The sequence below is a fragment of the Vulpes lagopus genome, chromosome 6 (genome assembly GCF_018345385.1).
Source record: "Vulpes lagopus strain Blue_001 chromosome 6, ASM1834538v1, whole genome shotgun sequence".
Lineage (NCBI taxonomy): Eukaryota > Metazoa > Chordata > Mammalia > Carnivora > Canidae > Vulpes > Vulpes lagopus.
Window position 1 is genome coordinate 131,218,121 of NC_054829.1, and position 17,340 is coordinate 131,235,460.

At 53.9% G+C, this 17,340-nt stretch overlaps 1 long non-coding RNA gene across 1 annotated transcript in view; it reads left to right on the top strand.

Annotated features, from left to right (window-relative positions):
* Positions 1-17,340, top strand: part of LOC121493480 — an 85,652-nt gene extending 68,312 nt beyond the window's left edge. The window contains exons 2-3 of the long non-coding RNA XR_005988494.1: positions 9,529-9,630; positions 17,238-17,340. This is a non-coding gene — a long non-coding RNA (uncharacterized LOC121493480). The remainder of the gene's footprint in view (positions 1-9,528; positions 9,631-17,237) is intronic.

A 17,340-nucleotide genomic window follows, 5' to 3' on the forward strand; every position in this document is an offset into this window, starting at 1 on the left:
GAAGACTCCTAACTCTGGGAAACGAACTAGGGGTGGTGGAAGGGGAGGAGGGCAGGGGGTGGGGGGGAATGGGTGACGGGCACTGAGGGGGACACTTGACGGGATGAGCACTGGGTGTTATTCTGTGTGTTGGTAAATTGAACACCAATAAAAATTAATTTATTAAAAAAAAAAAAAAAGAAGGGTTGGGGGTGGGGCACGGTCCCTTTGTGTTTGCTAATCAACGTCTCTTATTTTATGACCGGAGGGAGTTTTACAACTTGGAGCCAGAGGTCCTGCTGAAGTTAGCCTCCTGGCCTCCCACAGAGACTGGAGATGGGCGAATTATCTCCTTTGATGATTACATTTCAAAGAGATGGTCCCTAGGTCCCAGAGAAAGACATTCCTAGGTCGTAAAATTGGCAAGAGGCCTCAAAGAGGATTTATGTACATCTCAGAGGGGGCAGAGAAAGAATTTACAAGTTTTCTAATGAAAATGCTCTAAGAAAGGAGCCTGTCTGGAGTTTTCAGAAAAGCTGATGGGAATGGGAAGGCTCTTTGGTCAGGGGGTGGGGGAGGGGGCAAGCAAGACGCTTGGCACAACAAGGGAAAGTCGGAAAGTCGTCCCCTCTTGGAATTGAGTTCTCTCCTGAATTCTCCTGCTTCTCTTTGCATCTTACCCCCAGCTCGTGACCCCATCCCACAGAGCTGTGCTGGAGGTGACAGACAGAGGCCTCTCATCCTATTCCAAGACACTTCCTCCGGGTGCTGGACAGGAGGGAGGCGGGCGGAGGGCGGAGTGGGGTGGGATGGAGAAACCCGCCTGCACAAAGCCTCGTCCGTCTCGGTTCTGCTGGGTTCATTTCTCTCCTGGGAAAGCAGACGGGACACCCAGAGAGGGAGGGCGGCTTGGGCTCCACTTGCTTGCTTGTCTCTAAGGGTTTGCCGAAGAGCAGCGCCGATCGGGCGGGACTCTGGGTTACAGAGGACAGCTGGCTGTGCTGGGGGCCCTTCAGGTCGCCTGCCTTCTGGCTTGGGGGCGAGGGAGGCTGCTTTGTCTTGGAATGGCGAGGTGGCAGCTGTTCCCCGAAGTGCAGCCAAGAGGCCTGGCATGGGGCCTCGGTTGGTGCGCCAGGGGCCTTGGCCGGGGAGGCTGAGCAGCCCCTCGGGCCCAGCTCCCCAACCCACGCGCCCTCGAGCACCTTCGCTCAGCTAAGCTGCCTGCTGCCCAGCGGAGCACCGAGGCTGCCAGGGCCCCCGACTGATGCTCCAGAGGCGCTCACCTGAGGCCCAGCGTCTGCCGCGGCCTACCCGGTCTGTAAGTTGCTTCTGGACCAACCAAATGGTGACAGTCAGCAAATCTAAAAGCTCTGAAAAGGTCCACCGTTATCACTTTATCTTGTGATCCTTTTCTTACATGTTTCCTTAGACCTCGGGCTTCGAGAGTCACGGCTGAGTCCCGGGCAGTGCGTGTGTCCATGCGTGCGGAGGAGAATGCACGGGCTGACCCGGCACTCCTTTTGTCCGCCCTGCTGCTGCCTCGTACCACCTTTGATTTCCTCCGTAAAAATGTTCCTGAGCTCCAGATCCAAAAGAGGTGTGCGTCCTTCATCACGCTTAGGAGTTTGAGAACTGCTGCCAGAAGAACTATCACAATATTGGCCATCTTGGCCATATTATAAGTATTAGTATGTATTAATTTAATTGAAAAACCCCTAAATTGGGCAGCCCGGGTGGCTCAGTGGTTTAGCGCCGCCTTCGGCCCAGGGTGTGATCTTGGAGTCCCGGGATCGAGTCCCACGTCGGGCTCCCTGCAAGGAGCCTGCTTCTCCCTCTGCCTGGGTCTCTCTCTCTCTCTGTCTCTAATAAATAAATAAAAAAATCTTAAAAAAAATCTAAATTAACTAGAAAAGAACATTATCCAGGACACGGTAACATTTTTGTTTGTTTGTTTGTTTGTTTGCCTTACATGCAGGGAAAATGCTCATTTGTGTAAAAGATTTACAAACGGCCAAACCAACAGTTTAGTCCGAGATAAGAGATGAACGCAACTGCATGTACATAAAGAACCTATTTAGCGAGTGCTCACTGTGTGCTTGGCAGGCACGTGGCCGGACACCCGGCTCCTGTGGGTCTCTGGGACTAAGCTGCCCGACTGATGAACGGAAGCCCACGGAGCCTGGAATTATGGGCATCAAAGTAACTTTTCTGGGGCTAACAGTTTTAAGAGACCCGTTTAAAAGACACTATTTTAAATACATTTAAAACAACGGTTCGCATTTTACATTGTTCATCCTGCGGAATACAAAGACGTTTTCCTTAGGCTATGACCTCTGAACGCAGCTAAGCCCAAGGATGACCTGGAGCAACTGGTTTCAGCCATGAGAGGAGAAAGCTGGAGCCAAACCCAACCAAACCATATCCCCCCAAATTGTCCTTATTCCCTCTAATTCTAAGGAGCTAGCAGGGAGGCTCTTGTAAGCATTTGCATTGCAAAGCAGGCTGGCAACTGGCCCGGGGAACCTGCGCCCCTGCACCCCTCGGCTCCGCCCTGGGTGGTGGCCCCCTGCCCACCAAGAGGCTGACACGTGAGCCCTGCGGCTGAAAAGGGGTCTTTGAGCAGCTCAACTGTTTAACTAATTAATGCAGTTGCCCCCCTAAGGTTAGGAAGGGGGGGATGAGTTTGTGAGCGATACACCCCGAGGCTCTATCACAGGCTGGCGCAGGGTGCACAGGCCGCTGCAGCCCCAGAACCTGCGTCCCCTCCCCAGGGCTGCGGCTTGGCCAGGCCTGCGGCGGGTGGCTCTCCTCGGGCCCCACACCCGTCCCCAGCACCAGGGCCAGCCCAAGCCGCTTTGCACCCTGGCATAAATCAGAAGGAGGAAAAAAACCATCTGCAACTCCCACCGCGGAGCTGTCGTCTAAACTGGGAGATTTCAAAACCCAGGGGGCCTCTGAGAACACGACACAGTGACCAGAGACCAAGGCAGAGAGCCCCTGACCCCACAGCTGCCTTTGTGTGAGGCCCAGCATTTGGCTGAGTCTGAGGGCCAGAGCCAGGAATGCAGGGACCCCGGGGACCCCAAGCAAGGGGAGGGGTAGGCAGGTGGGCTGGCCCTGAAGCCAGTGTCCTGCTGGGCGACAATCTGCGGGTCACGTTTCTCTCCTTCTCCCTTGCTCCCCACTTATGCCAACCACAGCCAGACCTATGACAACTAGTGAAAGAAGATCCAGGTTTGGTCTCCTAGACTCACCTCCCCACTTTATTATTATTATTATTATTTTATACTTAAAAAAGTGCTTGTTTATTCATTATTATTATTGTCGTTGTTGTCATTTTTCTGCATGAGTCAGCTTGGGCTGCCATAATGAGGTGCCACAGGCTGGGTGACTTAATGGAAATGATGTTCTCACCCTTCTGGAGGCTGGAAGTCCAAGATCAAGAAGGTGGCAGGGTTGGGTTCTGGTGACGCCTTTCTCCCTGGCTTGCGGACAGGCCTCCCGTGGCCTCTCTGGGCGTGTGCACTCCTGTGTCTCTTCCTCCTCTTATTTATTTATTTATTTTCCTGAAGACTTTATTAATTCATGAGAGACACAGAGAGAGGGGCGACATAGGTGAAGGGAGAAGCAGGCTCCCTATGGGGAACCCCATGTGGGACTCGATCTCAGGACCCTGGGGTCACAGCATCACGACCTGAGACACTCAACCACTGAGCCACCCAGGTGTCCCTCTTCCTCCTCGTAGAAGGATGCCCCCGTCTTAGTGGATCAGGGCCCTATCCTTGTGACTCATCCAATCCTACCTCCCTCCTTCTGTCTCCAAATACAGTCACAATGAGGGCGAGGCTTCAACACGTGGGATTTGGGGGCACCGTCCTCCCCATAACACAACTCTTTCCTCTTCTTTCGCATTTGCAGGCCTGTCCTTTTTCTTTCTCTCCCTAAAGCTCTCCCATAAGCTCCACTCAGGGAGGCTGTGGCTGGCATGCCCCTAGGCGTACGGGGGACGGAGGGCTGGGTGCTGGAAAGGTGTCCTTCGTTAGGGGCCCCTGAAGGCGTGACGAGCACGCAGGGCCCGGGCTGCAGACACCGAGGGACAGGGCCACGCGTGGGCTAGAAAAGGAGAGGCGTACCTGTATCCACGTTCCCATTCCCATTCATTCCCCACCTGGCCTGGCTCCCTCCACAATTCCGAAATGTTTTATACTGAGAGGGCTCAAAACTGCCTGCTGAACATCTGTCCGCGTCGCACTGCGAGTGTTTCTCTGCTCTCACGGCCACTCGGACTCCACTTCTCACACCAGCTCTGCGGGTTTCTTCCCACACCGACCAATTGCACAGCACTGCCTGGAGGTCATATCATTTAATTCAGTTCTGACCCTACTAGGGGATCATGTCAGATCCCACAGAAAGTGCAGGGCAGTTGCCAGTCCAGGTTGTCACCTGTGCCTTTGACCTAGCGGCTATACATTGGAGGTTCCAACGATCACCCTTCCCGTTTGATTGATTTTCTAGAGCAGAACTCACAGAACTCAGGGAAACGGTTTGTTTACTAGCTTCGCAGTTTCTTATCCAAGGATATAACTCAGGAACTGCCAGATGCAAGAGATGCACAGGGCGAGGCATTTGGGAAGGGGCGAGGACCTTCCACAAGCCCTCTCAGGGAGCCACCCTCCCCACGCCTCCATGTGTTCACCCACCTAGGAGCTCTCAACCTGTCCTTTTAGGTTTTTATGGAGGCTCCATTAGGTAGGGACGATTGATTGTATCACTGGCCATTGGTGATTGATTCAACCTCCAGGCTCTTTCCTCCCTGGAGTGGTGTGTGTGTGTGTGTGTGTGTGTGTGTGTGTGTGTGTGTGTCTGTGAATTCTAACCTTCTAATTACAGGGTTGGTTCTCCTGGCAACCAGCCCCCATCCACATGGGTTGGAAAAGGTTTGTTATAAATAATAAGACACTCTTTTCCCCTTCACAGCTCTGGAGCCACTTCAAGAACCAAGGCCGAAAAGACCAAATATTATAACAGAAGATGATCCCATTGCTCTAATCACCTTGGAAATTCCAAGGGCTTTAGGAGCTCTGTGCCAGAAACTAGGGACAAGTACCAAGTGCATATTTCTTATTATAAATCACAGATTCATATACACCTACACACACTTTGTTCATCCAAGCATCCATTCAACTGAGCATTGCATTTAGCCATAACCCAGAGTCCCCACCTTGACCTAACTAGAGCCCTGCAGACAGACAGATCTTCAGTTCTTGGATCATCTCCTTACTGGGTTGTGGGACTGTACACGAAATTTCTCTCCTCTTCCATTTGAATTAGAAAAGTGCTATTCAGGGGATCCCTGGGTGGCACAGCGGTTTAGCGCCTGCCTTTGGCCCAGGGTGCGATCCTGGAGTCCCAGGATCGAGTCCTGCATCGGGTTCCCTGCATGGGGCCTGCTTCACTCTCTGCCTCTCTCTCTCTCTCTGTCTATCATGAATAAATAAAATAAAAAAAAAAAGTGCTATTCAGCTTTTAAACACTGTCGCCCACATGGCGTCATTTCATCTTGGGTAGTAAGAACATGATAGCGTCGTTTTATTAGAATGATGCCGTGGCTGTTCCAACTGTGCATTTTTGGAAAGGAGTAGAATTCCTCTTACAGACTGATGGTTCTTTTCTTTAGAAAAATATCTTGAGGGGCGCCCGGGTGACTCAGTCGGTTAAGCATCTGACTCTTAATTTTGGCTCAGGTGATGATCTCAGGGTCATGAGATGGAGCCCCGAGCCCTGCATCAGGCTCTGCACTCAGCAGGGAGTCTGCTTGAGCTTCTCTCTCTCCCTCTCCTTTGGCCCCTCCCCCAGCTCGCGCTTTCTCTCTGAATAAATAAATAAGTAAATAAATAAAATCCCTTTTTAAAAAATATTATTTATTTATTTATTCATGAGAGACAGAAAGAGAAAGAGAGAGAGAGGCAGAGACACAGGCAGAGGGAGAAGCAGGCTCCATGCAGGGAGCCCGACGATCCCCGGTCCCCAGGATCAGGCCCTGGGCCAAAGGCAGGCACTAAACCACTGAGCCACCCGGGCATCCCCAATAAAATCCTTAAAAGAAAAAGAAAAATACTTTGAGGGGCTCCTGGGTGGCTCAGTCAGCTGAGCAACAGACTCTTAGTTACAGCTCAGGTTATGAGCAGGGTCATGAGACTGAGCCTGGGGTCGGGCTCTGCGTTTAGCATGAAGTCTGCTCAAGATTCTCTCCCTCTGCCCCTTCCCCTGCATGCGCTCTCTCAAAAAAAGAAAAGAAAAGTACTTCAAAAGGCCTTTTGGAAGTACGTGGTGGGACCCCTGTGTGCGGAGGGTTGTGGATAAATTGCACCACTGCATGGGTGTTCAGTCACATGAGCTCCACAGCATTGTCCTGGAGGTTTGCACCCAGTAGGGCTCTGGGGGCCAGATAACTTGGAGAGGAGGAAAGGTAGAGAAGAGTCTCTGTGTAGAAAGACTGACCTGAACAAAACCGGCCGAGTTGGAACCCAAGGGGGAAGATGGCCCTTGCTATTAAGGAATGTTCAGTTTTAATCATTTCTAGACTTACGCTCTTCTGTGGGTCTCCTCTTTATCTGCAAATACAGGCACACCTCAGAGATGTCATGGGTTGGTTTCCAGGCCACCCCAATAAAGGGAATGTCGTGATAAAGCGAGTCAAATGGATGGTTTGGTTTCCCAGCGCATATAAAAGTTATGTTTATACACTGTACTGACGGTGATCAAGTGTGCAGTGACATTATGTCTAAAAAAACGTATGTACCTTATTGCTAAAAACGCCAACCATCATCTGAGCGTGCGGCAAGACATCATCACTGACCACAGGTCGCCGTGACAGATACTATAACAATAATGAAAACGCTTGAAATATTGTGAGCGTCACCAAAATGCGACACAGAGACACGAAGGGAGCAAATGCTGTTGGAGAAACGGGGCCCACAGACTTGCTCCGAATGGGGTGGCCGCAACCCTTCAATCTGTAAGAACACGCAGTAGCTGCAAAGTGCAATAGAGCTGAGGACAACCCCCCCCAAAAAAGCTGAGGATCCCGATTCTCCAAGGCTCATGCAAGAGGTGAGAGACTCCGACCCTTTAGCACCCATGAGCTGGGTACTGACCTTCCAATACCCGCGTAGATAATCCGTTCAGCACCGTGGCCTCATGGTCCCTTCCTCTCCCTTCCTCGGCTCGCATCCCCTGCTCTGTCTCAGCCTCTCACTCCCACGGTCACAGGCAGTTCTCGCCGGTAGCAATTGCTGCCTCTCTTCCAAGGTTCTGGCTTCAAGCATCCTACTCGACGACCACCTTTGCGTGTCCCTTCTGCTCACTTCCTGCGGTACCTTTGCTCTAAAAACAATCAAACACACAGGGATTCTCACTTTTAACCCACCGACTTTCCCATCCTTGCCTTGCCGTTCACCCTTCCGTCACCTCACCGGTCTCCCCACCCAGCCGAGGGCCATCCTTGATGTCACCATCGGTTCCTTCCCCTCTCCTCAAACTTCCCTGGCAAAGGTCCAGCCCCAGTTAAACCCAACTCTCTGCCTAGTGTGTGCCTGCACCCAAAGAAAAACGAAAAAGCCACCGGGAAGAGTCACACGTCGTCCCGATTGTTTTCACTTTCAATTCATAAACTTGAACTTCAAGTGGGCAGTATCAGGCTGGGGCCAATCAGGCAAACAGAAGCTGCTCTGAATATCTAAAACGGTGGGAACCCAATAGAGACAACTGGTCCCATAAGGGATGGATGGACAGAGAAGTCAAATGGGCCGGGGAGGCATGAAGCTTGTTTAGGATGGAGACAAAGAGGGGGACAGCATCGCCAGAGCCCAGGACCAAGGTCATTGGGTGATGGGTGGAACAACGGTGAGCGTGGTGGGAGGGAGCCGGAGACAGAGATGCAGACGGCCCCAGAGCAAGACCGAGAGGTTCCCTGGCTTTGTCTGCCTCGGCCCTCTCAGCTCTCATCAGGGTCCCCATTAGCCAAGGCAGGCTGGAGGCCTGGGAACACGGAGCAGAGCAGGGAGAGGGTGAGGACAGAGCTGGGGAACCACAGTCCTTCCCTTTCGCTACTCTGGCTCCTCTCGTCCTTTCAGTCCGTGTGGGTCAGGATTCAACCTGAGAAGCAGAAACACACACGTGCACACACACACACACACACGTACGTTTGTGTTTTAGTTTAGGCTGCTTTCCTGGAACACCAGGCCTGGGTAGCTTATAAACAACAGACATTTATTTCTCACAGTTCTTTTTTTTTTTTTTTTTTATTTTAAGATTTTATTTATTTATTCATGAGAGACAGAGAGAAAAAAGCAGAGACCCAGGCAGAGGGAGAAGCAGGCTCCATGCAGGGAGCCCGACGTGGGACTCGATCTCAGGACCCCGGGGTCATGCCCTGGGCCAAAAGCAGATGCTCAACTGTGGAGCCACCCAGGCGTCCCTATTTCTCACTGTTCTTTAGCCGAGAAATCCAAAACCGAGGTGTCAGCAGACTTGCTATGTGGCAAGGCCTCGTTCCTGGTTCGTAGATGACCGTCTCTTCGCTATTTCCTCACGTGGCAGAAGGAGTGAGGGAGCTCACGAGGTCTCTCTCACAAGAGTATTAATCCTATTTATGAGGCTTTACCCTCAATCCCTAATCTCCTCCCCGAAGTCCCATCCTCTAATACCAACACATTAGGAGTTAAGATTTCAACATAGGAATTTTAAAAGGACACAAAAGTCACCTACTTACATAGGGACTTTATAGGACTAGACCTCGTGCGGGGTGGGAGCTGGCTACGCAGCCTGGCTGTGGCTTCTGGTGCCGGGGCCCGAAGTCAGTAGGGCAGGCAGTTGGGAAGGAAAGACATGAAGGGAGGAGGGAGCAAGGACATACTAGGCCCTCGCAGGATGGGCTGGAACCCACGAGGATGGACTGGGTCACGTCTGCCTCTTGCCCTGGTGGCCCCGATGAACCCAGCACTTCTCAGAAGGAGGATATTTCTAGCTGAACTAAACTGACACCATACAAACCCATCAGGTGCATGTCAAGATGGACTCTGTAGTCTCCTTTCAATGATACTTGGATGTAATTCTGAATTAATAAAGCAGCAGAATAATGCTTCCCTCCCTCACTGTGTAACTGTCTCCCATACAACCCAAAACACTCTTTCTCCAAAAGATGACCCAGAGTCCCTTTTTCCTTCTTTGGGTGATAATTATATGTCTTCTCACAGAGTCGCACTGTCTCTGTGAGATAGAGGGTTACAACTCATGAACACATTGATGTGAGATGGCAGGTGAACAGAAGAGGGGAAAAGAAAAAACCTAGTTACTCTGGACACAACTTCATATCAAAACGAGAGAGAAACGCTCGTAACTATGATTTACCATTCTTGTCTCTACTGCAGATCCTATGGTCTTAGCTGGCCTTTATGCCACCGTCCTCCCTTCCTCCCTTCCTCCCTTCATATTTCCTTTGCCCAGAGCAAATTTGACTCGACATGATTCTCTGTCTTCATTCCTTAGGGCTCTGGGCCATTAGCAGTCGTGATAATGTCATTTCCCGTGGACTTCCATCCAAGGCCTGTGCGTACTACGAGACACTCGAGGGAAGCACCTGCAGCCCAGGTGAGATTCAAGCCTGACCACCTCAGCCAGGACACAACCCCACCGGCGGGGTTGGGTTGATTCACCGGCGTGAGGAACCCAACGTGGCCAGATGGCAACCTCAACCTCCGGTTTTAACGAGACCATTGCGGAGTCCACCGGTGGAAACGCTCCTTCTATGGAAGCTAAGTGTCTAGGCTAATGTTGTAGGGTTGGGAAGTAGAACTTTCCTAGAAAATGTCACCGTCCCCCAAGTAATCACCCAGGCGCCCTGTAGCAGGCCGCCCTGTAGCAGGCCGCCCCGGGTGGCTCAGTCGGTTCGGCGTCGGACTTTGACTCAGGTCACGATCCCGGGGTCCCAGGAGGGAACTCCGTGTTGGGCTCCCTGCTCAGTGGGGACCTGCTTCTTCCCTTCCCTCTGTCTATTGCTCCCCATGCTTGTGAGCTCTTGTTCTCTCTCTCCTTTTTTAAATTTATTTTTTATTGCTGTTCAATTTGCCAACATACAGAATAACACCCAGTGCTCATCTGTCGAGTGCCCCCCTCAGTGCCCGTCACCCAGTCACCCCCACCCCCTGCCCACCTCCCTTTCTACCACCCCTTGTTCGTTTCCCAGTCTTGCTCTCTCTCTAATAAATAAATAAAATCTAAAAAAAAAAAAACAACCCCGAAAACAACAACAACAAAACAAAAGATGCTTTCATAATGGAAGGGGCACACTTTGTTCTCATTAAAATGGACACCTATTCTGGATACTGACTCACCTTCCCTGCGTGCCACGTGTCTGACAATAGCACGACGCTGACGGTGAGGCTGGACTCAGCCGTGGTGCCTGCACCATCGGGCCTGACAGTGACGGGACATCTTGCGTCTTGAGGAGGGCAGGCTGCCCTTGCAAGGGCCGAATAGGGAGTGGGCTGGGCATCGCGTGGGTCGTTAACTTGCCCTGGTTTGCCCTCTGAGGGGACAGCAGGGCAATCTGGGAAAAAACAGGGGCTGGAGACTCACAGCGGCTAAAATGAGTGCACGATCACTCCCCAGCTTAGGGAACCTAGGACCTCCAAGCGCAGGCCCCGCTGGCCACTGTCACACAGCAGCTGCCACCTTCTTCTTCTTTTTTCTTTTAAAGATTTTGTTTAGGGATCCCTGGGTGGCGCAGCGGTTTGGCGCCTGCCTTTGGCCCAGGGCGTGATCCTGGAGACCCGGGATTGAATCCCACGTCGGGCTCCCGGTGCATGGAGCCTGCTTCTCCCTCTGCCTGTGTCTCTGTCTCTCTCTCTCTGTCTGTGACTATCATAAATAAATAAAAAAATTTATAAAAAAAAATAAAGATTTTGTTTATTCATTCATGAGAGACACAGAGAGAGGCAGAGACACAGGCAGAGGGAGAAGCAGGCTCCCTGCGGGGAGCTCTGATGTGGGACTTGTCCGGGGACCTTAGGTCACACCCTGGGCCAAAGGCAGGTGCTCAACCGCTGAGCCCCCCAGGTGTCCCAGGAGCTGCCGTCTTTATTCTCTAATTGGGCATTTCTCTCGTCTCCCCTCCATAGCTTTCCCTCTGGGAAGGGACGACTTCTTTGGGATTTCTCTATGACTTTCTCCTAAATGAGGCACCATGTAGCCTGGCCTGGGGCACCGCCGGGTTGAAAAGACCCCTGTGGCTTGAACTCTCAACCTGGGGACAGTCTCATCACCCGTAGAGACACCCAGGGTATGGCAGGGACATCCAGGTGGCCATCCACAGACCGTCTCCCGGAAAGTCTAGCGACTGGGGAAGTTCTGTGACCTCCGGGAGTGCTCGGCATCGGAAGGCCATCAACAGAGAGACATGAAGGGAAACAGGGCTTTTCATAGAGAGGCAGATGGTGGGGGTCCGGGGGTTACTCCGGTTAGTTCATCAGTTAGAGACACCAGGCCCCGTTGATCCAGGGCTACCATGTGACTGCCTGGCACAGATCATTTTGCAGCTACTTGGATTGTTTTGGCCATTTTTAGCCTTAACGTCAGACAATCACTGAAGTTCACGAAGTGAATATTTTGACTTAGGACATTTCCTCTCATTTCTTGGGGCCAAAATCAAACGAAATTTTGCCCTTTGCCTGGGATTTTAAAAAATCAGTGATGGGGCGAAATGTGTGCTCCTTCCATTCTGTATCGAAGCCCGAAGCCCCCAGCACCCTAGAACGTGGCTGTATTTGGAGATGGGGGGGGGCTTTCCAGGAGGTAACCAGGTTCGAGGGAGGCTTGAAGGAGGGCCCTAATCCAGTCTGGCTGGCGTCCTTCGAAGAAGAGGAGGTTAGGACCGGCACAGAGATGCCGGGGATGCGCCCACGGGGGCACCCAAGAAGGCGGCTACCTGCAAGCCAAGGGGAGAGACCTCAGAAGAAAAGGAACCTGCCAACACCCTGACCACCCTGGACTCCCAGCCTCCAGAACCCAGAGGAAGGACATTTCTGTCGTGCACGCCACCCCGTCTGGGGCGCTTTGTTACGGCAGCGGGAGCAGACTCGGCCAGGGTCCTGGGGTCAGTGTGGGTGCGCTGGAGGGGACACGTCTGGGGGGTGGACACCTGCTGCCTAGCGGAGGGGCTGAGGCCCTGGCTGCACCCCAGCTCCGCGGCCCTCACGTGGGTGGGAGCAGGGCTCCGGGGTCAGGGTGGAGGGAGAATGGAACCTGGGCTGAGGGTTAGCAGCAGGACGGGAAGGAAGCAGGAGGCACACTCCCGGACAGTCCGCGGGGAGCCTACCCAGGATCCGGGGGGCCGCGGCCAAGCACGAGGCTTCGCTCCCCTCAATCCAGGTCTGTTGTGACACCTCTCCTGGCAGCTGTTGTCACCGTCGGCCTGCGGCCTGCGTGTGCAGTCCCGCCGCTCCCTGCGCCCTCCAGTGGCTCCTGGGCGCGCAGGCCTTCCGCTCCCTGAAGTGGCCCAAGGTGGGGGGGGGACACGGCCTTGGGAAGGAGGGGACCCCGCAGCACGCCGCACTGGGCGGCAGCCAGAAGCGGACTCCAGCTCCGCATCTGATGAGCTGCACAGTCTCGGGCAGGTTAATTCATTTCTTTAAGCCTGAGCTGCTGCATTTAAAAAAAATATGCATAAAAAAATAAAAAAATACGCATATATGGGTCACTAATCCCAGGAGGATTTCGTGAGGATTCACGGGTACAAGTCCCAGGAACAGCACAGGAATGTGGTGCCTCCGGACACGCTTCACCCCGGCTTCCCTTCTTCAGGCTCCCTTGCATTCCTCTCTCCCCCGCTCCCACCGCGACCGAACGGGACTTTGTAAAGAAACGAACGGGGCCCTGCTCTCTTGGTTTTAGCGGTGGGGTCGGGGGCCTGGAAAAACCTGCATCTGCATGTTGGGAGAACAGGAGCAAGTGGGTCATGGGGGTCCCGGCTGCGACTGGGGGACCCCCCTCCCCAGACCCTGCCCTGGAAGGGATCAGAGCTAGTGTCTCAGAGCTGACCGTGACTTCTCATTTTTAGAAGAGGGCCCTGCCTTCTGACGACCGGGGACAGGTGATGGGCACGGATAATTGTTTCACGTTATTACTTTTTGAGATCTCCTCCAGGCCCGAGAATATTATGAGTCCATGAACTAAAGCAACATTGGCAAGCGCAGGAGTCAAAGGCACCAATTATCTAAATAATGCAAAGCAGACTAACGCTATGCAGGCGTAGAACAGGTTCAAATTGGGTTAAAGGTGAGAGGGAGGAGATAGAGGACAGGTGCATGTGGAAAAGGGATTCCAGCGTGTTTGAAAATAACTGAAATATTTTCCCCACACATAAAGAAAGCCCCGATGGGGTCCGTCCTCCATCTCACTGGGGCATAGGGCGAGTTTCTGCATGTGGCAGCTCCTGCACACGTCACGCGCTTTCCTGGGCCTGCCTTTGTCTTCTCCAACATGCTGTTCTTGGAATACGTGACTTAGCCGGGCAAGAGTCCCACCCTAAGACCTGGAAAATACCCATGTCAGAGGAAAGAAGAATCCGGGACAGAGCTTAAACCTTCCTGGGCCCCTGCAGTCTTAAGACCAATGACCTTGAGCACTTTGGTGACCTGGGCTCCGTCCTCCTGCCCTCTACAGTGGCCCCACAGACACTTCATACCGAGCCCCTCCTTGGAGCTAAATCCTCTCTCCGTTAATCTACCTGGTTGCTCCAGTCCAGAAACCAGAAACTCGGAAATCCTGAGTTCCCGCTTCCCCTCCACCTTCCCTTCTATCAGGCATATGCAGCGGCCAGGCCAGAGTGCCTGACCTCATCTCCCCTGCACCTGCCACCCTGGCTCCCCGTGGGGTGTCTGTAATGGGTCCCCTGGGAGCCCTGGCCGTCCCCCTGGTGTCCCTGGGTCCTGTCTGACGTGACACACCGTGCGGCATCTGGTGCTGTCTAAGGGGCAAGTGACATGTGCTGGAAGGCGGGGCCACTAGCCTGTGAGGACGCTGTTCAGGTGAGTGAGTGCTCAGGTGTGATAACCCACCTCAAAGCTGGGGGTTTGGAGCAGCCATGTGAGTAAGGTCATGGGTGACTTGGGTCAATAGGGCCGCTGTAGGGCTGGTGGGTGCCTGCCCAGCGGAGCCGGTGGTGGAAGGCGAGTGCTGCCGTGATCGTGCCCTAGGCCCACCTGCCAGCTGCCTCACGCACAGCTGCTGCCCAGGCCCCTGGGTGGCGCTGCCAGCACGGCCTCGAGTTGGGGGCCCTGGGACCAGGCCTTCACCCAGTGCAGCAGCGGGGAGCTGACCTCTGACCTGCTGCCCAGGGCCCTGAGTGCAGGCGCCTGAGGGGCAAGGCCGTGGGGCGCTGACCTCTGACCCGTTGCCCAGGGCCCTGAATGCAGGCACCCGAGGGGCAAGGCCACGGGGAGCTGACCTCTGACCCGCTGCCCAGGGCCCTGAGCGTAGGCACCGAGGGGCAAGGCCCGGCCGTGGCCGTCTGAGCACCTGCCCTGGAAGTCGCCCCGCCCCGCCCGCCGCCTGCTCCGGGCCACACGCGCTGCGGCCAGGCCCACAGGAGGGGACGTCGGCCCCCCGCGAGGAGAGGGTCATCGAGGAGTCTGGGGTAGGCCGTGCAACTGCCGCAGGGTGACCATGGCCCAGGGGAGCCGCGCCCGAAGACGCTGCCTTCCTCCCGCCCTTCAGAGGACTCGTCCTCACACGCATCCCAGGGGGTGGCCGCCGAGTCTCGGAGCGACCCACCCGAAGCAGGGGCCCAGCTGGGACACCCGCTTCCCGTCGCTCTGCCCCTGCCTCCCCCTTGCCGCCCTGTAGTGAACCGTCCCGATAAAGCGTCAGCGTTCAAGTCGCTCTGTGCCCGAGGGACACGGGCTAAGCTGCCCCCCACACCTGTCACCAAATCCGAGCTGCGCTTCTAAAGATTGACTGAGTCATGAGAGAGACAGAGGAGGCAGAGACCCGGAGGCCCAGGCAGAGGGAGAAGCAGGCCCCATGCAGGGAGCCCCGTATGGGACTCGATCCCGGGACCCCGGGGTCACGCCCTGAGCTGAAGGCAGACGCTCAACCCCTGAGCCACCCTCGTGCCTCTGATCTGTGCTTTTAAATATCTTTCCTGTCCACTTGCTTTTCTCCTCCACACTGACATTCCCTTGGGTCAAGTGCCATCTTCTCTCGTGTAGACGGCCACATACCTTCCTTACAGGCCCTCGATGTCTACACTAGTGGTTCTCTCCCATCCGCCCGCACTGAAGTCGGAACGATCTTTCTGAAACAAGTCTCGTTGCAAAATCTGCCCGCTTCCTTTTTCAAAAATATTTATTGATTTATTTTATGATAGACATAGAGAGAGGGAGGCAGAGACACAGGAGGAGGGAGAAGCAGGCTCCATGCCGGGAGCCCGACGTGGGAGTCGATCCCAGGACTCCAGGATCACACCCTGGGCTGAAGGCAGGCGCTAAACCGCTGAGCCACCCAGGGATCCCCAATCTGCCCGCTTCCAACGCTTTAGTGGCTCCACATCCTCATTACGCAGCAGGGCTTCCAGCCTCAGCACCGTTGACATTTTGAGTGGGATCATTCTTTGCTGTGGGGGCCTGCCCTGTGCAAGGTCAGGTGTTCAGTAGCATCCCGACCTCTACGTGCTCGTTACCAGTAACACCGCGCTCCCCAGGTGTAATAAGTAAAAATGCCTTCAGACGCTGTCGGATGTCCCCAGGGTTGGGAGGTGGTGGGGTGCAAAATCATTTAACTTGAGAGCCTCTGGTCTAAAATAAGCATCCTTGGGACACCTGGGTGGCTCAGTGGTTGAGGGTCTGCCTCTAGCTCAGGTCATGACCCCGGGGTCCTGGGATCGAGTCCCCTATGGGGATCCCTGCAGGGAGCCTGCTCCTCCCTCTGCCTGTGTCTCTGCCTCTCTCTCTGTGCCTCTCAGGAACAAATAAATAAAATCTTAAAATAAAATCTTTTAATAAAATAAAAAATAAAATAAAATAAGCATACTTAAGGTGGCCGTGTGTGGGCTGGCCCTACCTTCTCCTAGGTCTCCATGCAACGGCCACCCTGCACTTCTAGGATTCTTGGCCATGGGGAGGCCTTGTCCTCTTCAGGCCTTTTTGCTGCTGTTCCTTTGCCTGGGACATACCCTTTGCTCCTATCTCTCTGCCCCCAAACACACACCTGCACATAGTCACCCACTGACATTTTATTATCAGTTCTCAGCTAACAGGTCACTTGCCGATGGCTCTTCTGGGCCCCCGGGCTAGGTCACACTCCGACTGGCGTCTGGGGCTTCTCGTAGTCCCCATCACAATTAATTAGCTTTGCGAAGCCCTGTTAATGCTTGTCCTCACTCCTTTGTCAACTCCACGAGAGCAGGGCTGCCGTTCCCCTTGCTTAGCACAGAGCTTGGCAGGTGAGAGGTGCTCAGTGCATTTGACACTGAATGAATGAATGAATGAATGGACAGTGAATACTACTTACATGCATTCTTGGGACTATCTTCAGATTCCTTCCTGGCTTTAGATTTTTCTCTGCCCCTCCAGAGCCGGGCCCTCGCTCCGGGTGTGGCTGAAGGCTCCATCCTCTGACGTTTTACCAAATTAAAGTGTCTCCCTGGTCCTGAGAATCTCTCCAGAGTCTGCGCAGCGTTCTGACCCGCTCCCCTGCAGCGGGTTTCTGCAAGCATTACGTTGGGCTCCCGAATCGTTCCGAACCACTCTGGAGGCCACAGGTGCATTGAAGGATCAAGTCAAGGTTCTTTGGAACCTTGATTCTTTGGATCTCCCCCAACCTCTCTGGGGGTGGTCGCATCCACCAAAGGGGACTTCATTCGTCTTTTCTCACCTATCACCCCTGACTACCGACCAAGGATGGTTTCCCAACAGGGATGCCAAGTGTCAAGTGTCCTGTGCTGGGTCCTAAGTCTTTGGGGGCACAAACCGTGTTCAGATCGTGTTTGGTTTTGAATGGGTCAGGGCTAAGTCCTGGTATTTTTTACATGTAAGCGCTTGTGGGTTTTGTGCCCCGTGTGAGGCTCCAGGGCGCCGGAGCATTCTTGCTGGAAGTGGTCAATACGTCGATGTCTGAAAACCTGCAAAACGTTTTTTAGGGCATTGTCTAGAAATGACTTTGGCAAACAGTTTTTGTTAACTGACTTTTCTGGTCTGCAGATGCGTGTTCTTGGGACCCCCCACCCCCGGCCTGGAAAGCTGGAGGAGGAAAGAGCTGCACCCCGGAGCCTGCCTGGTCCCCATGCTCCAGCTCCCTCCAAAG